The 27,535-nt window shown below is 39.5% G+C and overlaps 1 protein-coding gene across 3 annotated transcripts in view; it reads left to right on the top strand.

Moving 5' to 3' along the window:
- Positions 1–20,881, top strand: part of LOC131040386 (pentatricopeptide repeat-containing protein At1g09900) — a 28,980-nt gene extending 8,099 nt beyond the window's left edge. For all 3 annotated transcript variants that reach the window (XR_009104827.1, XM_059207686.1, XM_059207685.1), the window contains one exon: positions 20,551–20,881. The gene's annotated coding sequence lies outside the window, so the exon portion shown is untranslated. The remainder of the gene's footprint in view (positions 1–20,550) is intronic.
- Positions 20,882–27,535: the final 6,654 nt, after the last annotated feature.

The following is a 27,535-nucleotide window of genomic DNA, read 5'->3' as shown; positions in this document are numbered from 1 at the left end:
AATAAATTGTAGAAACATAAACCAATCAACCATAACACCAAGATTTTTGCGTGGAAACCCGGAAAGGGAAAAACCACAGTGGGATTTGAACCCACAATATTATTATACTTTGATCAGGAGTATGATAATATTACAAAAAGAGGAATGCACTTGCATTTAGGCTCACTGCCTAGAGCTCACTGCTCAATTACACGAGGGCTACAACCCGGAGGAAGGCTCACTGCCTTACATGGATTACAATAATGAACGAACTGAAGAATAGCATCTACTAATGCCAAATAGCAGTTCCGATTAGGCTCAATCTGACTTCTGCAACTTTTTTGCTTGTCTGCTCTGTTTTGCTGCACTGTCATATTCCAGAGCACTAAAACCTTCAATCACATTCACCAAACTTTGCACATTCGCTCATACAGACTTCTCTCTCACATATAATCATCCAAAATGCTCAACCAAATCGGTCTTATATATCCGCACCGCCAAAATAGATCAATTCCCATGTCAGCTTCCAAAAACCGCATAACACGCAACATGAAATGTGCAACCAACAAGTCGGCTTAATCTGTCCACAAATCCATATGCGGACCTAAACAAAATGATAACAAGCTTCACATATGTCGGCCCAATCTCCTCAAACACAAAACAAATCACCAAATTCAACCCAAAGATTCCGCACCACATTACATCAAAATAGCTCTGTTCTACCTGAATTACTGAATATCGGACCTTCAATCTCGCTCATGAATCAACACCAGATATCAAGATTTCGGAGTAATTTGCCTCGAACCTTGAATCATCTGCCTCAATCACCACAATCAAAATCAAAGTCTACACACTGTACTCATACTCTGTCGGTTACTGTATTCCACCTTCCAGACTTATACCTAATGATAATATGACTTCCAGTAAATCAAATTTACATGCACCGGATATGATTTATGAACTGAGTTGCCATCAATGACAACTCCTAAATATTTCTCATGCACCAATCTTCACCGGAACAGTGTCTCTTGCCAACAATCTCCCCCTTTGGCATTAATGGCAACACTGTGAAAAATGACACTATACACTCAAAGCTGCAAAACTTCAAAACTTCAAAAATCTTCAAGACTCAACAATCTCAACAAGCTCCCTCTGAGGATTTGCATCATTTTTCACCTTGCTCACTCTCCCCCTTTGACAACAACGCCAAAGATATGAATCTGCCAAAATTTATATACAAAGATATATACAGTGACTTACAAAAGTTTGAAGATATAATAAAAAATTATCTTCAAAGACTTCATGTGCCTATCCCAACCTTCCTTCAAATTCTCCAAAATATTGATTAGAGCACTGAACAACTAAGCATGCATTTCTGCTCCTCTAGGATCTTCCGAAACACTCTTATTCAGAGCATCTATTGCATCTTTCTTACTACTGATTAATGAATCTATCTGGGGAGTGATAAGGCATCTTAGTTCTCCCACTCTACCCAAAATTCTGTCCTCCTAATTTAAGCTCTTTATTCTATCAAGTATACCCACAACTTGACCTTCAAAATTGCTAGCAGAGACTGATTGAGGTGCATAGGATTGAGATATGCTAGCTAATTGCTCTTCACACTCTTTGATTTTCTTGTCAATATCAACAGTAAAAGGTAAAATTAGACATGACTTGTATATTTGACCACCTTCATCTAATGCATCTTGTATATTCTTCATAGCAGTTAATTAAAAGAACCCTATCTCCTTCAATCATCTTTAAAATTGTCCTCATTCGCATAGCATTAAACTGAGTCAAAATTCTAGCATCTGTCGCCTTCTCCAAAGACACAAAATGAGAATCTACTGCATTAAGTAGGCTTCTAAGCTTACTGGAGGGAGTATCACCTGAATCAGACTTAAATGGTGGCAAAATCTTCTCTAATACATCTGCGGCCAAAGTTATCAACTCTTTATCTGCGGTGTGGGACTTGAGTAAGTCCTCATTGGCTTTAGATTGTGCAAGAGTTGCTAACTTCAATGCTTAGATAGGAGATAACGAACTCAGATCAATAGGCCCTTGAGTGAAATTATCTGAATCAATGGCAATTTGCTTTCCTTTATCTGCTACAGTGTCTCTTGCCATTGTCACCGGAGCCAGATCATCCTTCGCTTCTCCTTTCTCCTTCTCGGCCAACTTTGCATCAGCAACTTTTACGACATCTTTACCCTTCTCTACATCAAGTTCTTCCTTTTCTGCATCAACTTTACCAATCTCCTCAGCTATCTTTTCAGAATCAACTTCTATTACCGGAGGATCTTGGCAGTATCATCTGCAACTGTGTCTTGCTCATTTGTCTGCCCTGCCGGAATGACTTTCTTAGATGACTGATCTTTCTGTACATTAGGAACCTCTGTATGCACTTCCAGAATGGAAGTATTTTGTGCCTGCTCTTCCGGTTGGGTGTCATCTTGTGTCGGATTAACATCATATATGTGTTCTTTAAAAAATTCTTTCAAAATTGCTTCAGTCTCCACTCCTCCCAAGCAATCCAAGCCAAGGCAAACCCAATCTGCACCTACCTCCGGTGCACAAAAGCCTATTCCTCCACCCAAGCCACAAAGCAAGTCAACCAATGGAGCTGAGAAAAGGAAGAAGGAGAAGCCACAAAGGGAATATGTTGCAACCACTGCTGAAAATGTAGAGACAAAGTCTAATGAAGTGGTGCGAGAGGTGAAGAAGACAGCTACCTATGCTAGGGTAGTGAAGAAGCCTCAATCCGGTGGAGCTTAGCTGACCAAGAAGCCAAGGATAGAAGTTGAACCATCTAGTAGAGCCAGAGCAAGCAAGAAGCAAAAGTCTGAATTGGATAAAGCTATGAAATCCAGCAAGGTAGAAGGTACTTATGATGTTGTGCCCCTAACTACATTAAGTGAAATTATTGATGAAGTGCTAAAGGAAGGAAATTTGAAGAATGTACTTGTATATTATGCAAACTGTGATGATAATGATCAGAGAGCTATTGAGGAAGCAGTTGTACAATATATGAATGTTTATAGCAAAGCCTTAATAGAGCTGTCATCTATGATTCTGAAGGAATTGTATGATATTTTGGATATAAGGAGGCATACTGCCAGCTTAGAGGATGAAAGAATAAAAGAATATGTATTAGTGAATTTATCTTCTGTCATTTCTAAAGCTGAAGTTGATAGATTGCTTAAGCTTGCAAAGGATAGATTCTGAAGCAAAAAGAGAGTCAATAGAATCATGCTCTGATACCAATTGTTGGAATCAATGAACATAGAAGGGGGGGGGGGTGGTGAATCAGTGTTCTGCAATTTACAATGTTATTAAACTGATTCTTAAACCACGAGATGCATAAGAATGAAAATAAAGTGTAAAAACGTAAACCAATCAACCACAAAACCATAACAACAAGATTTCTATGTGGAAACCCGGAAAGGGGAAAACCACAGTGGGATCTGAACCCACAATATTATTATACTTTGATCAGGAGTATGATAATATTACAAAAAGAGGAATGCACTTGCATTCAGGCTCATTGCTCAATTACAAGAGAGCTACAACCCGAAGGAAGGCTCACTGCCTTACAGGAATTACAATAATGAATGAATTGAAGAATAGCATCTACTAATGCCAAATAGCAGTTCCAATTAGGCTCAATTTGACTTCTGCAACTGTTTTGCTTGTCTGCTCTGTTCTGGTGCAATGTCTTATACTGAAGCACTAAAACCTTCAATCACATTCACCAAACTTCGCACATTCGCTCATACAGACTTCTCACACACATATAATCATCCAAAATGCTCAACCAAATCGGTCTTATATATCCGCATTACCAAAATAGATCAATTCCCATGTCGGCTTCCAAAAACCGCATAACACGCAACATGAAATGTGTAACCAACAAATCAGCTCAATCCATCCACAAATCCATATGCAGACCTAAACAAAATGATAACAAGCTTCACATATGTCGGCCCGATTTCCTCAAACACAACATTTCATTGGATTCAACTCAAAGATTCTGCACCACATGTTACATCAAAATAGCTCTGTTCTACCTAAATTACCAGATACCGGACCTTCAATCTCGCTCATGAATCAACACCGGATATCAAGATTATGGAGTAATCTGCCTCGAACCTCGAATCATTTGCCTCAATCAGCGCAACCAAAATCAAGATCTACACACTGTACTCATACTCTGTCGGTTACTGTATTCCACCTTCCAGACTTATGCCTAATGATAACATTACTTTCGGTAAATCAAATTTGCATGCACCGGATATGATTTCTGAACCGAGTTGCCAACAATGACAACTCCTAAGCATTTCTCATGCACCAATCTTCACCGAAACAGGGTCTCTTACCAACAGAAAGGTCCCTAACCCTCCAATTCTCATGAACCGGGAAGCTATTTCATCCTTTCGATTTGCAAATACTACCTAGAATTTAAAACAAATAACTTGATGTAGTTGCTATACTATTGCTGATTAATATTTCTTGATGGATTGACAATGTCAATCTTAATTAATACTTTGAATGTTTTATAAATGGCTGCTGCTTGGATTGATTTTCTGAATTATATTTATTGCTGATTGTGTTTCTAAATTAATGGTATTCTGAATGGATATGCTAAATTGATGCTTAATTGATGCCCTTCCAAATGATTTGTTCTCCTTATACCTTCTAATGAGAGGGAGTCACACCTCTTCACTTTGCAAGAGTCACACTCTATAGCTAAGTGCTGCTCTTAACATGTTTTAATGATGGCCGATGATGATATCTCTTTATCTTGATCAAACCTTTATTTATTTCTTTTTATTTCATTGCCTCAACTTTATTATCATTAAGGCTGCAAGCTGGCTGGTAAAGGTAGCGATCTTATGGCGGGGGCATGACATGATTTCTTCCCATGAAAGCTTCTCACTATCTTCTTCAGTACTTAGAAATGCTGTTTTGAATTTTATTTCAGTTCTATTTGATGTTTTCATATTGGATGTTTATTTCTCCAGAAACTTAAGGATCTAGCATAAAAGAAAAAGTCAAAAAATAAGATTTTTGAATTTATTTTTAAGATATTACAATTTCTGTGGCAGTTTTCTGTTCAATATTGGTTCCACAATCATAAGAGGATCAATATGTAATTGATTAATTACTGATGTATTTCTTCAAAAGTGACACAAAACTGTTGGCTGTTTAAACTTTGGCAGCATAATTTTTTTTTTTTTTATAAGTAAATAGCTGCAAATGGGCAGCACCCTTGTATTAATCAAAAAAGAGAATACAAGGTCTGATTCAGTGAGAGCGGTAGGGGGAAAGAACCAGGAGGAAAACCCCCTACCTTAGCTCTATTCTTTAAACAAAGAAAAACCAGCAATGAAGGCTGGATGAGTACAAGACATCAAATACCAACCTCGTAGAAGTAGATAACAGAGGCTTTAAAACAAGAACAGACAATAACAAAATCAGAGAAACCGGAGAGAACAAAGACAACTGGAGTCAAAGGGAGTCTTCAGAAACACCATCCACAGGAGCATGAGCCACATCCAGGACAATAGGGCATTCAATGCCACAATTCGAGTGAGTTGCCGATTCTGCCTTCCCCCTAGGGAGTTGGTAGTTGTTTAGGAACCACTCCTCACCAAGCCCAAACCCCCAATCATTACCAGCCACCAAATCTCCATTCTCCAAAATCCCAAAATCATCAGCACCCGCTAGCTCTTCATCACGAAGAAATTTTGCCCTCCATTTTGACATGAAGCCGTTTTGGATGCCAGCCGCTTTAAGTAGAAATTCAATGTTCTTGGTAATGACAGGCCAGGTTGTTTGAAGAGTATCAAAGTCCAGAGAGTTAACAATCACAAGCTTCCTCACCTCCGCCCCGTTGCCTAAGGACATATAGTAATTTTGGGGAAGAGGAATTCTCAGATTGGCATCAATATTGTCCAATACAGCATCAATTTCCCCCAACAAGCGATGTTTAAACATCATTTGAGTTAACAACTTTGCTCTCTGCTTGCTAGTACCCATATATATCACCATTGCAAGGAAAAACGCCGGGATATCGACATTGGCTTTGTACCTGTGAGAAGCCATAAGGAATTCCTTTCCCAGAATCCTCTTAAGGCTGTGGAGAATAAGAGGATGTCGAGAGAAGAGGACCTCCTGGAGATGTCTATCCGCGATTTCACCCAGGAAAGCCATCTGGCGACAAGTAGCTTCGAGGAGAATTGGGGTCTCCATAGCAAGTCACCGAGAAAAGAAAGCAACTGTTTGATGGAAAAATGAGGGCATTCCATTGTTAAATAGCAAGACATCAAACTAGAGAATACGACATCCGGCAAGTAGTTCATGCCAATTGAATACACACATGCGTGAAATGCCAGTGTCCAAACAACATCTGAGCCAAAGCTCGTCAACTTAATGTCGACCGACTTTAACCATCAGGTGATTATAAGCAAATCTTGAAAGGATCTAGTCGTAACTAGATATTAATTAAAGTACACTTATATCCAATTGCCACGGGGCCCAAACCGGCACAGATCAATGATGACGGCAATGTGTCACATATCGGTGACAAGAAGAAACCTTAACAGGATATCAAATCAATCGGTCGATCTATCCACCGGAAACCACAACCATTAGGTTAAGGAGTAAAGCGGCAACCAGGGAGGCAATACATCGGTTTGCACCACAACCAGTGATTAATACGGAGAGAAACTCAATCGGAAGAAGAGAGAAGAGCACAACCGGCAAGAGACTCAACCGGAGAGCACCCCCCTCAATGAGATAGTGAGGATATCATCTCAACCGGTGGAGGCAATACTACGTCACCAATTGGCCCAACAGAGAACCATCATCTGGAAGGAGAAGACAATCGGTAGTAGCCACTATCGACAAACTCAACCGGAGAACATCATTGCTTGGCAGGATAAGCATGCCATAACATCGGTGGAAGATCAGGGGGGGTCACCAACGGCTACCACCAATTTAGAGAGTCTGTCAGCCTCTCCATTACCTTCCCTATAGATGTGGCTAACTCGAAATTCATCAAAGGTGGCAAACAACACCAGAATCGGTTGAAGCCACTGGTTAAGGCGCCAACTAGGGATGTTATTACATCGGATCACATGAACCACATTTAATGAGTCTCCCTCCAGATGGATTCTCTGCACCCCAAGATCCTTCCCTAACTGAAGACCTCTCAAAAGCTGCTCTGAACTCAGCTTCATTGTTAGTAGCAACTCCAATCTTTTCAGAGATTTCTTTTATACAAATACCATCGAAACCCCTCAAAATACAACCAATACCACTTTGACCCGGATTTCCTGCAAAAGCACCATCGAAGTTTACCTTGCTCCACCCAGACTTTGGCGCATCCCATTTCACCCCCATTCTTGGATTGACTTGATCCATCGGGGTTCTCAAGCCAAAAAGCGGTGGAATGAGAAGATTTGGAAGAGCTAGCTTAATCTTCCAATCCCAGTCCGTGTACAAATTCTTCTTTAATGATTTGGATTGAGCAGCCTCATTTAGGAGCTCAGTCAAGTGGTTCTCAATTTTCCCACAAAGAGACATTAAGCTCATCTCTTTACCTTGGAAGATTCTATGATTCCTTTCTTTCCAAATTTCCCAAATTAGAAGTGATGGTAGGATATAAAGCAAATCAACAAAAATAGTCTTTCCTGCCAATTTAGGCCATTGCGAAAACTACTTATCCAACCCTGATGGGAAGGGGCCGAAGATTCTCAATTTTCCCATGAAATGCCACCAACAATGGCTGGAGAATTTGCAGTGGAGAAGTAGATGATCCGCAGTCTCTTCATGCTCTAGACATAAAATGCATTGGCTGGGTCCATTGATACCCATTGAATAGGGCCTTTCTTTAGTTAGGATCTTTTTCTGACAAGCCAGCCAGGCAAAGGAGCCTACTTTGGGAAGGAGGTGTCGATGCCAAAAAAGATTAACAGGCCAATCTTTATTGTTTATAGTCACTTCTTTCAATTTGTAACCAAAGCATACTTTGTATTTACCATCAGAGGAACCACACCACCTAATAATATCCTTTTCAGGGGAAGGGAAAATAATCCTTTTGCTGAGAATGTTGGCAAACAAGTCTTTTTGATGCTGATTCAAGTCCAAGGGATCCAAGGAGTTCCATTTCCACTTAGCAATACCATTTTCTTGGATAGGATAACCATAATTATAGATATTGTGCCCCCAAAGGCGGCAAGTTTCTACCATAATAGGTTGCAATGAGGGATTGAGACATAAGGCATCTTCTCCAGCCCAAGAGTCAATCCAAAAGGAGACATCCCTACCATTCCTGACATCCTAGGTAACCTGATCACTTATGATTTCCCTGCTATCCACAATAAAATTCTAGATGGCCGAGCCTCTGGGGGGATTGTTTATAGTGAGAATCCTTTTTGTCTCCAGGGAGTCCAGATACTTATGTTTTAGAAGCCTTGCCCATTTTTGCTTCCCACCACTACAAATTTCCCAAACCAATTTTGCACCCATAGCTAAATTCATAATCGAGATTTGGTGAATGCCAGCACCCCCTGCCTTTTTTGGTTGGCAGATCTTTTTCCAAGCTACCAAAGGAAATTTCCCTTTGTCATCCGAACCATTCCAAAGGAAATTTCTCATTAGAGAGATCAATTCATCTTCAATTGCCATCGGTAATCTCAGGCAAGTCATGGAAAAAACTGGTAGCGCAGAAAGGACCTATTTTATCATAGTGAGTTTCCCAATAGAGGATAACCACTTGCCTTCCAAATTGCAAGCTTGGATTTGCACTTATCAATAAGATGCTTCCAATAGTGAGTCCTATTACTGCCAATGAAGAGGGGGGTTCCAAGAAATTTCCTTGGGAAGTTTGCAACTCTGAGATTAAGAATACTTGATAATACACCTTGCAAGTTGATCGGAGTGTTGACAAAAAACACTTCAGATTTGTGCCAATTGATTTTCTGCCCGGAAGCCATACAGTAGTCATCGAGGCATGATTTAATTGTTCTTGCCTCCCTCCTACAAGCCGAACCAAACAGAATGGTATCATCGGCAAACTGCAAATGAGTCGTTTTTTCAACCCCTGTTGCCACATTGACTCCAATCCAATGCTCATCTTGCTGAAGAGCTCTTATTGAACGACCTAAGGCTTCAACCATTATGATAAACAAAAATGGTGATATTGGATCACCTTGTCGAATTCCTCTTGTCGAGGAAAAGAAGCCATGAGATGAGCCATTAACCAAAACAGAGAATTTGGGGGAGGATAGACAACTCGTGATCCATGTGATCCATTCCTTGCAAAAGCCAAATTTATTAAGAACTTCAAATAGTCCACCATATCATAAGCTTTCAGAATATCCAGTTTTAAAATCATATAGGAATCCTTGGTTTTCCTGGCTGTGTGAAGCATTTCATGAGCAATGATAATGCCTTTCACAATGGATCTTCCAGGGGCAAAACCACTTTGTTCATCTGATATGATGTGTTTAAGGAGGGGCTTCAATCTGTTGGCTATGATCTTTGTTATAATCTTATAGACCGTGTTGCATAAAGCAATGGGCCTAAAATCACTCATCTGTTGAGGGTTTTGCTTTTTCGGGATTAGAGTCAAAAAGGTGTGATTAATAGCACCTAACATAGTCATTTTCTTTCTTGATTCTTCTACTGCAAGATGTAGATCTCGAGCGATGATATCCCAGAAATGATGGAAAAAAGAAGCAGGGAAGCCATCAGGGCCAGGAGTCTTCTCAAGTTTCAGCTGGAAGGTAATTTTCCTTACTTCATCAATTGAAATAGGAGTAAAGAGAGCTGTATTTTGACTATTAGATATTATGGATGGGATTGAGTTAAGAATTCTGGCTCTTGCTTCATGCTCGATCTGGTGATCACCATTCAATAAAGAGTCAAAGAATCTTACATCTTCTTGCGCAATGTCCTCATAGTTCCTGACAGTGACTCCATCCGGTCTCATAATCTCCGATATTTTGTTTCTATTTCAAATGGCAATGGCTGACCGGTGGAAGAATTTGGTGTTTTTGTCACCTTCCTTTAGCCATAACTCCCTTGATTTTTGACGCCAATGGATTTCCTCACACTGAAGGATTTCATTTAGATCAGATTTGAGAGTATTTTCTTTGATAAATAAATCCTCATTCATTCCTGAAGTAATAGCAGAGTTGGTTATTTCTTCCAGCTCAGCCTTAATTCTTAATTTCTCCATATGAATATTCTTGAATTGGTTCCTATTCCATTCTTTGATCTTAACCTTAATATAGTTGAGCTTCTTATTAAGTATGAATAATCTCGAATGGTTCCCAAGAACCGGTTCGTTCCACCAAACAGATATAGGATCATACAGCTCAGACACTCTGAACCACATTTTCTCAAACTGGAAAGGAGTACCTCCCTCCGCTTGTCCCATAGTGACCTCCAAACAGATTGGGTAGTGATCTGATCTGATAAGCGAGAGAATCGATGACTCTAAAGCTAGATTTTGACCTAGCCACTCACCAGTAACAAGAAACCGGTCAAGCCGTTCAACAATATTAGTAAAACCCACTCTCCTGTTCGTCCACGTGAAAACTCCATTTTTAGGAACAATGTCTAGTAAGTGATTCTTCTCAACAAATTCCAAAAAGTCCTTTTGGAACGTACCAGTCCTCTGAATACCCCCACTTTTCTCAATGCCAGAAAGGATCGCATTAAAGTCCCCGACCACCACACAACTGCCATCAATAATACTGTTAAGTTTGATGGTTAAGAGATCCCAGAGAGCACGTTTATCACCAGCAGAAGATGGCCCGTACACATTAAAAAGATTGAAATTCTCATTCCGTCCAAGGATAGTTACCAGGCAATGTTGCCAATGCTTATCTTCCCCAACAAGAGAGATCCTAACATTCATGGGATTCCAAATGATTCCCAAGCCACCAGAGGCTCCATCCGATTGCCTAAACCATTCCACTGTTTCCAAACTCTCATTTTAGCATCAGTCTCAACCCTACTCCATTTAGTTTCTTGTAGTAGCCAAATATCTCCTTTGGTGTCATCAATCTGGCGCTTAATCAAGCGCCATTTGTCAGGGGTATTGATGCCCCTAACATTCCAAGATAAGAGTTTCATTGCTCTTGGGGAAGGGTATTTCCCTTCCCTAAATTAAGTTTGGTTTGACCACTAGCAGCACCAGCCACTGCTAGCATAACTTTTTTTGATTTGCACCCCTGCACACCTTTTGGCTTAAAATTTGGTTTGTCAATAGCTGAATTCGACTTCCCAAAACCTTTTGTAGTAGCCTCCAATACAAGATCAGAGTCAGGTTCAAAGTCTTCATCCCCCTCCGAGGAGGAAGATTCAATTTCACCATCTTCCAATTCAATTCCTATCGAGGAGCAAATCTTCCCTCCCATCTCCCCTAGAGTACTAGCCTCCATACCCTGAGTGTGAAAATTGCAATCTTCAATTACTAGTTGATTCCTAGGCACAAGAGGAGAGGGTGGAAGTGAATCTACTAATTTGGATTCAATATCCACCTGTAAGGTTTTAGTCTATTCCAGAAGCATGAGAAGATCTTGTTGGCTCTTGCTTTGACCAGAGGAGGGAGAAGCTATGTTCAAAGGAGTTGCCTCCGTCAATGGAACATTCTCATTATCATGAGTTTCGTTGCAAAAATCTTCCCCGGTATCAGTGGAGATAGGGGGTTCCGGTTGCAGCTTTTTTTCAATAGGAAATTGCATACAGGAATAACTTCTCTGTATCGTAGCCGAAACATCACAACTTAAGCCGGTGTGGTCCAAGGAGAAGCATTTAGGACAAATATGCAACTGATCTTCTCTATCAATCTTTTGGATCCAAATCTTCCCAACACCAATAATTTTGACTTCATCGAGGATCTTGGTGATTTGATCTGTGCTAATGCAAATTCTGAGGAAGCTTCCCCATAATTTATCCTCCAAAATGTCATCAACCGATACAAAGGTGCCAAGATTTTTGCATATATCCTTAATGACATCAATGTGCCAGTAATTCGAGGGACAGTTGTAGAATCTTATCCATACCTTGCTGTTCGGTAATACATGCGTTTGGGGATTGAAATTGGGCTGCCAATCAATGATGTGAACTTCAATGCCATCCAAGATATATGGACCTTTGTTTTTAGCTTGCCATTTCTCCTCATTGCTCATAAACTCAATCATATAGAAATCAGTTGGGAGAATATTAATGTTAATATCCTTTCCCCATTGTGCTCTACACCAGGATTCAAAGTTGTCCTTAACCCGTTTTCCACCACCCCACTTGATGAAAAGGCAAAACTCAAGCAAACTCGACCTAGCAGAATTAATTTTATTTTCATCCAAAAAGATGGTAGGTCTTGAGGTTATTCTTACCGGTTTAGGATGACGGGGTCGATGAGGGAGGAAGGTCCGTCTTCGGAAGTCAGGGTTACTCTCTCGGTCCGACCAAGGGTTCCGATTTTTAGGACGGAAGTTGGATCTCCAAAACCTGGCATGGTCCGCCCTTGAGTTATCTTGCCCGAAGCACCCATTCCGCATTTGGAAATTACCATGAGCTTTCAGAGGGACCAGAATAGGTTCAGAATGAGGATTGCCTCTCTCAATTGCCGCGTCGGGGATGCTAGATTCAGGCGATGGATACCAGTTTTGAGGGGCCTCGGAGGCAGGATGCTTAGCCTTGCGAAACCAGCCTTTGTTATTCCAAATGAAACCAGTTTTCTTCCATTTATGCGGGTCAATAGGGCATTGGTTACCACTTGAATACGGATTTCCAAAGTTCATCCGCGGTCTGGAATATCTGTTACCCTGGAGCATGTCTGCTTTCCCAGCATTAACCGGTTTCTGAGCAGATTGCAGTCTACCTGTTTCGATGGGAAAGGCAATATCCACTTCATCGCTCCATGATCCAACCTTTGTGGCCTGAGCGCCAGAACTTCGCACATTGGTACCCCTGCTCCTATCACCACTGCCGATCCTGCTGCCTTCCAATGCTGCCATTTCGCTCTGATCCAAAAATTCAACTTTGGCAGCATAATTGATTGTAAATGATGTGTACTTTTAATTCCACACCAATTGAACAGGGCATAATTGCTGCTACATGACTGACTTATTCTGCACAATTTATTTGTCCCTGTGCATTCTTGCTACTTTATTGTTTTACTGAATTAACTCTGCATGTCTGATTTATTCCCGCACAACCACACAGGAGTGCTAATTTTTAACACAAGGGCGCCTCTTCCAGGGTTAATAACATTAACCACCTTCTTTCAATGTAATTTGCTTGTAATGTCAAGTAAAAATTAACTAGACTGTCAAAGGCATGAATCCTGTGATGATGAAATGGTTTGTCAATTTTGAAAAAATACACTAACCATTTGCTTAGCCTGGATATTTGAATTTTAAAGCACGGGATTTTCTTCCTATTGTATATTAATAGTTATTCTGGAGATTAGGCAAGGACGTATCCTCCCAAATTTCTTGAGATAATTTCAAATTGGAAAAGAAAAATGTGAATATTGAGTGCAATGATCACCACACTGGTGTACCCATCCAAGAATCTTGAAGCAGCTTTTTGAATAACAGTTTGTGTCTTGCGACTGTTTCAACAGTATCTTAGATGCTTAAAAATCTGCTTTCAAATACATCAAGCATCTTCATTTCTCACTCAAAACCTTGGAGTTTGGCACAATCTGCATGTGTGTCAAGTTTTGTATTACAATTGCCAATTTGCTTTCTGTAGAACTGTACAAGATCTTATTGGCAATCCATTTGAGTCTATTCAGCAGCATGAATCATTTTGTCAAACAAATGATGTGCAGGCAGAGTTAAACATCTTGACAAAAAACCTTCATCACGTAATATTATTGTACATGCTGGAGTTTGTTGCCAAGGATCATGGAGTTTGGTACAAGCATTATACAACAGATGAAGAATAAAGGGATTGAGGTAAGCTTGAATACTTTTAGTGGTTTGAATAGATGCCATGAAAAACTGGGAAAAGCAATCTATTTCATGAGTTTCTGAGACGGGGATGTAGGGACAGGGGCATGTGTGGACAGAGAAACATGGTTCTGGGGGTGGCAAATTTAAACTCCAAATTTTGGGGACGACTATTAAAAAAAATTGAACAAACTGCAGCAGTTGAAATTTTAAAAAGTAAATACAGTGTGCTGAATTTGCTGGATAATCCTCCACATCCTAGCTTTTTAGGGGCTTTAGCATTTCTTTCCCCTGAAAAGCTTCCTTTTTAAATTTTTATGCATCAAAAAGAGCAGTCTGTTCAATCTTGGACAAAGGGGAGGTCCCCTCAAAGTCCCCTGGGTGTTTGGGCTGTTGGGGACATAAGTCACAACCCTAGAAATATGTCCCCATTGAGCCCAACTTCAAAAAATTAGAGAAGCACTGGATGCAAATGATTTCATGAAAAGTGAGGATACATTCCTAGTACTTTTTCCAATAACAGTATTCACGTAGCACTTGTTAGAGGTAAGAGCTTGGAATGGCTGAAAACGTTTACATAGAGATGTTGGGATATGAACTAGTTATGGATACATGAACTTTCACGGTGATGATTCAGTGCTAGTGTATGGGAAACAAACTCGGGGAAGCAAAAGACATGCAAGAGAATATAATGGAAATATGCGGTCAACTGAATGTTGTAACAAACAGTTTAAATCTCTGGCCTTTGTAAAATAGGCAAGATCTCACAAGAATTTGGTGTTTTTGACAAAATGGAGTAGAATGGTTGCAATCCGAATACCATGACTTACAATTCTATTATGCACAATAGACTGTGCTCTGTAGGCAAAGTGAGAGGAGATCCTGAGATGGCTGCAAATAATGCATAATAAGGTTATATCCTTGATATGTACAGCTATGCTTGCCTAATGGTTGGTCTGGGTAAGTTAGGCAGAAGCAGTGAGGTAAAATAAATTCTCATTGAGGCCTGACACCTACCATTATCATCTATAATGCACTATGTTATAGGTATTGTAAGGATGGAAAACCAAAAAATGTCTTGGATCTGGTTCGTTAGATGTCTCAGAAAGATGTCTTGCCTGTGAGCATAACTTTACCTTATTTTTAGGGCTTTGAGATTGCAAGCTGAAATTGAAGAGAAGGGACCACCTGGCTTCAAGGATTGTGCAAAGAAGGCAACCGCAAAGATGCATACAGATTATTCCAGAAAATGCAAGAGATGGGCTATGTTTATGATCCTTAAACATAATGTATAGTGTTTATTTGTTGGCAGCAGAGATCTAAGAAACATTGATCTTCTTCTGTGAAAGGGTTAGAAATTCAAATAACCTACCAAATCTTATGATTTACAATGAATTCCTCAAGGATTTTTGCATAAATGAAACACTTGATAATGCTATTCATCTGTCAAATTCATGAAGGAAAATGATGGGTCGGAATGTCACCTCAAATGATATCCTGCTTAAAAAACTTTCAAAGAAGACAGAGGATCTGTTGCAAGACAGCTCTATGCATCAGCCAGGAAGAAAGGTCTATTTTCTCATTACAAACCCAGCAACCAAGTACCCAGAGGAAATCTCATAGTAGCAGATTGAGCAAAGGTTGTGAATGTCTGTTGGAGGTTTCTTGTGTTATAAAAAGGCTGGGTTGGATCCTTTCCGTTAACTTGTCCCAGTTGAGCATTTTTGTTCATTGGAAGAATAAAAAAAAAAAAAATCTTCTGACAGTAGAGAAGTTATTGCATATATTATATACTTTCTCACATCCATGAAAGAATCTTACAGGTCCCAGATCTAATTAAGTAAACTTTGGTTAAGTTTACTCTCAGAAGCTTTTACACCATGCAATGAAAACACGTTTGTATGCTACATCATATACTTACTGAGACTATTTAATGGAAAATAAGTTTAGAATCCAAATTGTTTTTCTTTGATTCTTTCAAAGATGAGGAACCAATTGCTCATATGGTCAAACTAATATGCAGGAAAACATAATTCTTTCAAATTAAGTGCATGAGTATTATTATCAGTTAGCTGTTATCAAAGTTTAAAAACTGCGACTCGCCACGGACTCGGCAAACTAAAAATTTGGACTCGGACTCAGACTCGTGAAAGACTGGGCAAAAAAAAACCGTAGTTTTACAAAAAAACATAAAGAAATTAATGCATTTAGAGAACATAAGAGCCATAATTGAAACATTACACGTCACATACTCATAGTTTCAAACTTTCAACTCTAAAATGGATAATACTAAGATTTCTTCAATGCTAATTATGCTGTTATATGGAGCCTAATCAGACTCGGAGGTTAAATTTTCCCTACTTCCATCGGCGCAGTTTCCCCCTATATTTTTCAATGGGGGTTTGGGGGCAGCGCCCCCAAGTTGGGGTCAAGGGGCAGCGCCCCTTGCGATACAGGGCAGGGTCGAGGGGCAGCGCTCCGCGAGGCCAAAAATACTTTTATTATTTTATAAAGGCGTTGGGTGTTATTTTTCTTTTATTTTTCACTCCCTCAGTTATGCCAAATGAAGGCAATTTTTTTTTTAAAAAACTCAATTTTAAAGCTTGCATGACTTTTTTTTCTGGGTCGCGCGAGTCCATCTGAAAGACTCATGAGTCTGTGCAAAATACTCGCGCGAGTCCTTGCAAAAGACTCGTGAGTCTTTCAGATGGACTTGTGGCTCCCATGGACTCGCAAGTCCGTGGCGAGTCCACGAGTTTTAAAACTATGGCTGTTATGAATCCCAAAGTAGGCATCTTTGTTTCAAACGGTGGCATTCCTATATGTTGTGAGGTATTCACACATCGCCCCATTGCGAATGGGGACCCCCACTTTTTTCTGCTCTCTAGGATAGTGTTAGAGTCCTTAGCTATTAGCCTTTGCATTGAAGAGGTATAGATGGTCAAGAAGCCCAAAGTTAGGTGGATAGCCTTGTGTGAGGTGTGAAATGAAGAGTTATGAGTGAGTTTGTTAGCCTTCAATAACGTCCAGATCATATGAGGAGTAAAGCCCATCATGAGTTCAAACGAAGAATGAATGAGAGACTGCTAGTTAGGGATTTTTCAAGTGCTCCTCTTCTGGAGCGAAGTTCACTTCAAGTGCCCCTCTCTCAGAGTGAATTTCACTCTTATTGAAGATGAAATCATACTCAAGGTGAGTTTTGACGTCTCATAGTATATAGAGGCATAAACTAAGTCATAAAGTAATAAGGTTCAACTCAAAAGTGCATTTTCAAGCTACTTCAAGTGCTCAAGGTTGAGGGCAAAAAAATTCAAGTGCTCTCTAGTGAGAGCGAAATTCACTTCAAATGCCCTTAGTTGAGAGCAAAATTGTTCCTAGAATGCACCATGAGCCTAGTTTCAACAAGCTTGAATGAATGGAATGAAAGAGAATGAGCAAGAAAAACACTAAGTGTCAAGTTCCAATCCACTTCAGGTGCATGAGCTTTGGAGCGGACTTCACTTCATGTGCATCCACTTTGGAGCGGACTTCACTTCATGTGCATCCACTTTGGAGCGAACTTCATGTGCTCAAGACTCAGAGCAAAATTCTTCCTAAGACCTCATGTTGAGCATGCTATCACTCATTAGAGTTGAGAAAATGAGTGTAAGTGAGCAAAGAAGAGTTAAAGTGTTGATTTGAAAGAACTTCAAGTGCTCGTCTAGAGGAGTGAATTTCACTTCATGTGCTCTTGGATAGGAGCAAATTTTCCTTTTAGGCCTTCCATGAGGTGAGGTTGACATGTTTTCTTGAATGAATGTTTGAGAAACCTAAGGTTTGAGTCGATGAAGCAATGAAAATGATTGAGAGCGAGTTTAGTTTTGATTGGAATTTCACTTCAAGTGCATGCAAATTGGAGCAAACTTAAGCTGCATGGGTTTAGGAGCGAACTTCAAGTGCATGGGTCATGGAGCGAACTTAACTTCATGTGCTCCTAATTGAGAGCGATTTTCCCTCATTTTCCCAAGATAGGATGCAAAACTACTTATAAAATCATTGCCTTGAGTTGATTTGATGCCTAGAAAAGAATAATTTTGAGTCAAGGAAAGGCAAGTTTTGAAGGTCACTTCATGTGCATCCAAGTTGGAGTGAACTTCAGGTGCATCCACTTTGGAGCGAATTTCCTCTAGAGGCCTTCCCTAAGGATAGTTCGTCATGTTTGCATCAATAAATGGTGGAAAGACTCAATGTTAGAGCCCATAGAATGAAGGGAAATGAGTGAAAGCAAGCTCAAAGACAAGTTTTAGGGCAACTTCAAGTGCATCAAGATTACAGCAAACTTCATGTGCATGCAATTCAGAGCGAACTTCATGTGCATGCAATTTAGAGCAAACTTCATGTGCATGCCCTTTAGAGCGAACTTCATGTGCACCATTCCTAGAGCGAACTTCAAGTGCTCCACTTTAGGAGCGAAATTTCTTGTAGAGCCCTCTTCCAAGTTAATTTGATGCCTCCACCTGCGTGAGGGATAAAGTATTCAAACTTGAAGTGATGAAGCGCAGAATTGGACTAGGTTTGAGACAACTTCTATTTCCCACTCGTAGGAGCGAAATCCTCTTATCAAGCCTGCAAACCACATAAAATCAGAAATTATACCAAATTAGGAAGTTATATAGAAGATATATATCATGTGTGTTTGATGCTCATTTGTTTGTTTTGCAGGAGATGAAGAAAATCGCATTGGAGGAGGATCAAAACAAGTGTTGTAAGGAAGAAATTTCAAATACAAAAAACGTCAAGGATGGTGATTGCAAAGCAAAAGGAGGAAGATTGTAAGATCTACACCACCATGCAAAGGAGAAAACTTCATTTACAAGCACGAGAATGCCCAAGAGGAATCTCAACTCTCACCACACCATGGAGACATGAAGGGATTAAAGGAGTGCGAAGGAGAAGTCATATAATCACCCCAAGGCAAGCAGGCAAAGATGGAGGAATGACTTAGCTACATCAATGCTTCCCATCATCACTACTTTGAACGAGCTTGAAATGTTGAGTATCAAGAGATATTTGTCAACATCCCTTCATGACGACGAATCAAGTCCACAAGTGCAAAGTCGAGGTGGCATTCCAGTCACCACTCCACCAATCAAAGAAGTTCCACATCAACATGTCTAGATGCAATGAACTTGACTAGTCCATGATGACACAAACTTCGAGACACCTACCCCCGTTATCCATTGGTCGAATATTCCAGAGACGACATGTGTCCAAATGTTGCAATTATTTCATTGGCCAAAATTGAGTTTGTTGTAACAAACCCTAATTAGGGTTTCATTGTAAAATCTTGGTGGTCGATCTCAAATTGATCTAAGCCATTGAGTTGTATTGAGAGCATTATAAAAGGCTTAGGCTCTTCATTTGTAAAGGTTGATAGTAATAGATAATATCAATAGAATAGAAGAATAAAATAGTGAATTACAATTAGAATAGAAGTTAGATTAGGAGGAGGCAAAGATTGTTGCCAAACCTTGTTGTAAAGAGCAATTGATTTCATTGAAGTTATGGTGAATTTGATTTGTTACTTCAACAACTTGCATAGTCTTTACTTCTCAACTTATTTTTATGTTGATTAGATTGAGTGGAAGAAATTGTTGGATGCATTTATGTGGAATCCGTTTAGTCTATATCACTAGCCTCTTGTTGATTGTAAGTGTGCCTTGCGTGATCAACTGGAATGATATGAGCTTAACTTCAAATTGTTATATATCCGTTGTTTATGCATTAACTTGAATGGAAATCAATGCCCGAAGGTAATGATTTGAACATCTTTGCATTATCCCTTATAAGATTGCACTGAGCTTGTGTCAAATTGTTCAGTTTGATGGTGAGACCTCGCCCGGTAGGATTCCATCTAATCATTTACCCATTTTCTTGCATTCTAGGCTTTAAGATAGAATTCCTGAACCCTTCATCTTTTGCCCTTTTTTTCAACTCAAGCTAGTTTAGGATAAAAAGCTTCACAAGATTGCAACATCAGATGATTGAGTTCCAACAATTCAAGTATTCAAATTTTCAATGTAAGTCCCCTTGTGATTCCAACATTATCACATCAGACCATTGAGCTTATCCACACGTCGTGACCCGACATACAAGAACCTTGGAGTTATCTCAAGTGATCTTTAAGCGAATCTTCAGCATTTGAATAACTTTGTTCAAGAGAGGATAAGATACTTTTGGGTATTTTATTATGTGTTCGCATGTGCATAAAAAACACATCAACACTATATAGTTATGCTGGAAAATATTAGCTATATAGAACTAATTCAGTTGTGAATGGAATCAACAAGTATGCTAAGAGATAACAAGTTGTACAGGGATATAGCAGTAAATGTAGCATAAATTATGCTCTTGTCAATCCATGTTGGAATCTTAATACATTAAATACCATCAATTCTGTTGTTGTTATATTGTCAATAGTTTTGTCAGTTCTGCAAGTATATATCAATAATTCATCAGTTATACATCAATCGCAAATAATTATGAGTCAGTTAACATCAATTCTATGGTGATAATTAGGAATATGTTAACTTCTTACAATAAGTTGACCCTACAGGTGGCAAAAGGAGTCACGCCAGATGCACTAAGGTCTTGATCTCGTGGGAGCTAGAAAAGTTCTTTAGGCCACAAATGTAAGTGTGTGCTTTTGCACTGGAAATTATGAAGCAGAACACTGAGGAAGGATTTTTATGGCCAAGTGGAGCTCCCATACTGCTCTTGGATTGGACCTGTGTTGTTACCCATTCCTTCTGATAAATGTGTCTTGATGGTACCTAGAAATACTATTTTGAATCATAATGCAGTTTTGCTTTTCTTTTGCAGACTTAATGTATATTTCCAAGAACCTTTGTATCTGATTTAAGAAGAAAAAGAAGATTTTGAATATGTGTTCAGATATTTCAATTTTTGCTGCAATTTATTTATATTTTTTAATATAGGGTCAATATTATATTATCAAAAAAGGGACCATGAAACATAAATTAATGGGCATGTAACATAACTACATTTCTTGCAGAGAAAGTAAACTTAGAAAACTGTCGTAAGCAAACTAAAGTACAAACGTGCATGCATGCTTGCTTTTACTTTTTGCATTGCATGCCATTCACATAGTTGCTTTTGATCCTCTCTTAGTTATTTGCTTTGTATGCACACATTTTCATATGGATTCAAGTTTTTCTTTTCTTTTCGAAACACACTTGTTTTTCTTGTGCTTGTAATTTTTTATGAAAACTTAATTGTTTTTTCGAGTCATCTCTTCTCGCATGCAAGCTTAGCAAAAAATTATGTAATTTTTTGCCTGTTGTATTCAAAACTTCTTAAATGCAGTCTTCATTTCCCCAGAATTGAGGAGCAAGGCTTTTTGTATCATCTCAATACATCATCAAGTCAAGACTAAGAACTAGCTGCTATCTATGCTATGGTTTCCTTCTAAATATTGTTGTGCATGTTTTCTCTCCTTTGTATACTTTTTGGGGGTAATTCCTCTCATTTTCAATGTTATTTGAAATTATTTAGTTTACTTTGGATCAAAATTAACTTTTGGGTATTGGATGCCTTTTTTATATCATACCGAGATTCATTTTCAACGACCTCTAGACTAGCATTGTTCATAGCATCTTCCAAATCAACTTAAAGGAGACCTTGATCTTGTTTTCCACTATATTGCTGCTCATTCTTCGCATCGTCAAACACTATGTCATTCTCGACATCTTGTAACATGATATCATGAAGCATTTATGTTTGAGTTTGATGCCCAACCACCTCTTTTTATATCGCTGCAAATAATGTTTTTTCAGAGCATGCCTATCCATGAGATATTTACTTGCTTACACCATTTGGACACCCCCCTTCATATTAAGACTGTCTCGAGCCTTTTGTTACATCTTTATCTTGCTGATCATGATAGTGGCTAAACCACCAAAAAAATGAAAGAGTTTAACCACCATGAGCAAACTAAAAAAAATTCTATTAGTCTCTTTAGGCTAGAAAGTTTTTGTCTTTACAAAGCTTAATGACACAAAAAGCAAAAGGATGCATATCTCTAAGTTTTTGGAAAGAACCAACAACATGATTTAGGCCCTTGAAGCACGACCCTGACTCCTTCTGTGGCCACGACCCAATCCACTACTACCGCCGCTGTCACTAGCACTCTGCATGTCTATCTGAGATTCTTCACTTGGGAGGGGAGGGACATTTGTTTCTTCAATCGGGAGGAAGCCATTATGAGTGGCATACTCTTTGAAATATTTCTCCTTAGTTAGGTCTCCGGATTTATTCAATAGACCTCTCCACTTCAAGAATTCTACTGTTGTTGCTACATTTTGCCTATGCTTTCTCCTAGCAGGCCCCTTGAGATCCAGTAGAAGGAGATAAAAATTGACAGTGTCTCCAGATTCGTGAGCAACTTCAATGTCAGCCGGCCTTAGAACACTAGAGCAAGGCAAGGCATAAAATAAGACCTTATCAAACCCTCCTAGAAATTCGGGCTCAAACAATTCGGTAGCAAGGGCAGTAGTGAGAGCTTTTGAGAAGCCTGCATCAAAGATTGAAGCAACAAACTGTGAAGATATCTACGTATTATCCCTATAGTATTCCATCTTGTCTAGATGGCCTTGACCCAAAACCATTTTTGTAGCCAAAATAATCAGGGGATTAACCATGTGGAGAATTCACTTGATTCTCAAGTCCGTGATTTCGTTAAAGTAGCACCGGTGGACAAGGTTGGATAAGGAAATCAGAGTATCCACCCCAAAGCATGAAATGGGGTTTGGGAATAGCTTGACAATAATCCTGGAAGATTCCGCCATTGTCGAGTCTGGAAAGAAGAAACCCTACTATCAACATAAAAAGAAGGCCAAACAACTTAAAGAAGAATAGATTAGGAAGAAATCAAGATGGGGAGTTGAGGGTATATTGAAAAGAATGAAATGCCTTCATTAAAGAAAGCAATCACCCCGTTCAAGAAAAGTCTGTCGCCTTTAGTGATGAGTTGTTTGATAAGACATTCTCATCCTACAACCAGATGAATATTAATTATCTTAACCCTTAGAAACACCTCGTCATCCTCAATTTGGGTTGGCCGACTTGACGTGGGATTAGCTTAAATGTCAATCAAGACTACTGTAGGGAGAGCATTAACTCATCCTACCTTGCTCTTCGCCTTTCAAAGCAAGTCGAATAGACAAAGGCCTTAAATGCAGGTGTCGTTGAGAGATGGAAATCCAAGAAAAATACTGGCGGGTCTCAAAAAATCTCAAGGACGAAGACAGGTCATCATGTCGATTTAGTGTAAGTAAGCTAGCTGAATTGGAAAGAAATAGCTCGCAAAGGATATGACAAATATAGAAATAACCATCTCGAAGTGGATATGAAGAATAGGACTGCCAGCGATTTTTTCTCTGACTCGTATTTTCTCTCTTTTTTAAATTTGAAGAAGGAAGAGAGAACTCCACCAAGTACACTTGAGTGGAAAGGATGACACAATCCTTGAAAATCAGCTTTGTTTACTTGCATGGACAACTGCACCTGAGGGAGCCATAAATGCAGCTTCACCTAAAAGCCATCTTCACCACCAATTATAATTTACGAGCAACTCATATTGAATATGGCTTGCTTCCAAAGAAAGACAAGTGCCACCTCAACTGTCGACAAAGCTGCTATACTTCTGTTTCATATGGTAAAACTTAACATTGAAAATTCAAATTCAAATTCCTGATGGGGAGAGGGTAGACATCAATTGTCAGTTCTTGAGCTAACTGATACGTCAATTCTTCGACCAACCGAGACATTCATATATAGGAATGTCTTGTTGCCATATACCTCGAAGCCAATTTAAACCCATTGGCCATTTTACTTCTCTTAAATGACATAGATTACCGTGCATATTTCAAATTCAAAATGTGGCTGGAAAAAAACAGAGTTTACTTGTCAATTCAAGAATTAGGCAGATGGCACCGGTCTCTTCAATAAGCTACAAGCAAGAATAGGTTAGGGTAGGCAACAGTTGATTTTGCTTGCCATTCTAATTCCAATTAGTAATTTTAATTATGATATTAGACTAGAATCATTCGCCCACCATCTTAACTCAGACCCGTCAGCTGCTAACTTGGAAAGCAAATTTGCCTCCGAATTGGCTTCTCTATAAATATGCCTACACGAATAGTTATCAAACTCAGCCAGTGTCGATGGAATCTTTTCCAATAAGGATTTTAGACGCCAATTAGGAGTGCTCTCAGATTTGATCGTATTAATCACTATGGTTGAATCACCTTCAATTTCAATGTGCCTAATGCCTCTCTTGGACCGCTCAACAAGGCCCATTTGAAGGGCTTTGAATTCTGCCACATTATTAGTATCCAGGGGAATAGGAATAGCTAATTTGCCTTTAAAAGATCCAATGTGATCACTAATAACGCAACCTATGCCAGATGGACCTGGATTGCTTTTTGATGCACCATCAAAATTGAGTTTTAACTAGCCTATTTTTGGTGGAGACCAAACAACAGTGCTTCTTTCTTCAGTCTTGTTACCAGTAAAAGGAAGAATTTTAATGTCATTCCATCTAAATCTGATCTTGGCATCCTAGTCTGTAAATTCCCTGTTGGAATTGAGGTTAAAAGCCAGTTTGCAATTAATATTCTCTACTATGGAGCTTTCAATAGATAACCGACTCTACCTTCCTAGCTTTATTGTAAAAAATTCTCCTATTTCACTCTTTCCATAACTCCCATATGAGGCTTGAAGGACTAATTTCCCATAAGGGGCTAAGAATACCATCTTTAGGTGTGATTGGCCATCCTTGGAAAAGGGAAACAATATCATTAGGGAGGGCAGTGATCCACCCCAACTTAGCACAAAGCCACCTCCAACATCTGGCCGAGAAAGGGCAATTAAGATGAAGACGGTCAATTGATTCCTCTTGTCCCTTACATAGAACGCATCTGAAAGGGCATTCAAAGCCCATTTTCTTGAACCTTTCCATAGTGAGAATTTTCTTTCCCATGGCTAACCAAGCAAAGACTCCTACTTTTGGGATGAGTCTGCTACTCCAAAAAAGTTTATGATGAATTCCAAAGTCATTTTTCTCATTGATTTGCTAGGAGGTTATAGCCTTTGTGAGATTTTGCCAAGATCTAGAGGCAATGAAAAACACAAATAAGAGAGAACAAAATAGATGATAGAAATAAAGTGTATTCTATCAAGATGAAAATACTGATCACCTGGATCATCAAGCGTTACATACAATGAATATGAGCTTGCTTATATAGGCAAGGCTATATGGATATGTGAGCACACAAACATGACATGTGACTCAATAAGAAACAAGGGTAGGTAGGAAATAGGTGTGGGTGGGTAGGAGAAACAATATAATATTTCACATGAGGTGGATCACCCACTGAATGTGGAATGTAACAACAAGATAAGTCCACAAAAGGTGGAAATTCTCCTACACACACTATCCCAATGTGGCACAAACACCCAAGTGTCTCATACCCAAACTACTATGAAATGCATTTCCTAAGTAAACTTAAGTAAGGTGTAATAATATTCAAGATGAATAATTATTTACACCAACACCCCCCTTTAAGTGCAACTTAGGGGAATGCACTTAAGTCTACAATGCAGCTAAGCAATGCAAGATGGGTCCCGACTACAAGGCCATGTTAGGTACCCATGTACAAATGCAAATGCAATCTCCCATAAAGCAACGAAAAAGAGAAAAACTCAATGGGAAAAAACCCTCCCCAAAAGAGAGATGAAAACTAGATACAAAGAAGTCTCATAGAAGTATGTGAACGACAAAACCCTATGTGAGGAAAAAGTCCCCCCCATATGAAAGAAGAAGAAGAGAGACTAGGAAGCCCCCCGCCCCCACCCCCGCCCCCCTTAATGTAGAATTTGCACCAATGATAGAAGCTCGATGATGAATGAAGAAACTGCTCCACGAACGTCGAACCATGTTCCTCCCCTTAGGAAGAAACAAAACCAAAGGTGTATCCATGAAGTCTCCCCAACCATGAAGGGAAGATGTAGGAAAAATACTCGTGATGAAAGGAATCTTTGAAAACTGCTCAAGTGTCCCCATTTCAATGCTGAAAGTTACCCCATCCAAAGGTGGTAAACTGTGCCACACTGCTGAAAAAGGCACTCCAAGATCTAGTGGAGAAAAATGTAGAACAATATCCAAAGACTCACATGTCTCCTCAAAAGATAAATATACCTCCTCCAACTGCTGGACAAAAGTATCCACAATCATGTCAACCTCTAAAGATTGATCATGTAAAGAATGCACAAGAGGGTCAGAGTGATCCCTCGCAACAATCGAAGAATGATCATTTTCATCAAAGAGAAGATGAATGTCATCAATGATGTCTCCCAAATCTGCAATGTAGGACTCCACAAACAAACCTGCAATGTCTGTCAAGTAGTCATCCCAATGAACTTAAGCTAGAAGACATGAAATATCCTGCTGCACTGACGCACAAGAAGGCAAAACTGTCGCACTAGCTGCATCATCAGGTGCAATAGATGGTGTGATATCAAGAGAAGGAGATGAAATGCAAGGCTCAAGAACGGGGTCACAAGTGAGAATCCCCAAGTTCAAATGCCCAAAGTTCTCCTCAAATTTTGAATCATCAACATAGGAAGTATCAACCTCATCAATAGGACCAAAATGTGAAAAAAAGTACAACCGAGATGTGATCAACCACCCCAGTCTCAATGATAGCTCCACTCTCCAAGTCTCTATGATAACTGAATCAGGTGTGAACTCCACAGTTTTCCTAGTTGCCCCATGTGTGATTTGATAGATGGAAAGAAGATTGTTTGTCAAGTGGGGTACACACAACACATCATTGAAGGAGTTATCCCCAATGGCAATAGATCCTTTCCCAATCACATCCATGTATGTATGATTGCCCATCAAAATCTGTGGCGTGTGGCAAGGCTCAAATATAGAAAACATAGACTACGAAGATGCCATATGATAAGAAGCCTCTGAATCTAGAAGCCATCCCCCTGAATCGTGACTTGTAGTAGCACAAAGAGCTTGTCCCTTTCCTTTCTCTGTCCCAAAAGAGTGATCCTTTCCTTTATCCCTGGAAGAAGAAGCCGATGTAGACATTCTAGAAGGTAGGTTGATTTTGTTCTTCTCAAGAAGATTCTTCAACTCATCAATATCCTTCTTATAACAACGATGTTCATCATGTCGTGACTTCTTGCAATATCCACAAAAAAGATTGTCCTTATATGATTTCCTCTTAGGTGAGAATGGTGAATCACCTTGTTGTGGAGAGGAAGATCGTGCTCCATCTTGTTGTGGTTTTGACTTCTTTTGATTCTTGCCTTTTCCTAGATTGCTTTGATTCCCTTTGTTAGCCACCAAAGTTTGTGACTTTGTAGATTTGAGAATCCCCATCGTGGTCAACTTAGATTGCTCAAGTATCAACATCTCTGTGAATGAATCAAATGAGGGTGAAGTGTATGAGGAACCTTGAGCTAACCTATGGGTGTGAAAGCTAGATACAAAGGATGCATACTCC

Source organism: Cryptomeria japonica, chromosome 7, assembly GCF_030272615.1.
Source record: "Cryptomeria japonica chromosome 7, Sugi_1.0, whole genome shotgun sequence".
In the NCBI taxonomy this organism is placed as follows: Eukaryota; Viridiplantae; Streptophyta; class Pinopsida; order Cupressales; family Cupressaceae; genus Cryptomeria; species Cryptomeria japonica.
The sequence above is the reverse complement of the archived record's forward strand: the minus strand, read 5'-3'. Positions and strand labels throughout refer to the sequence as shown.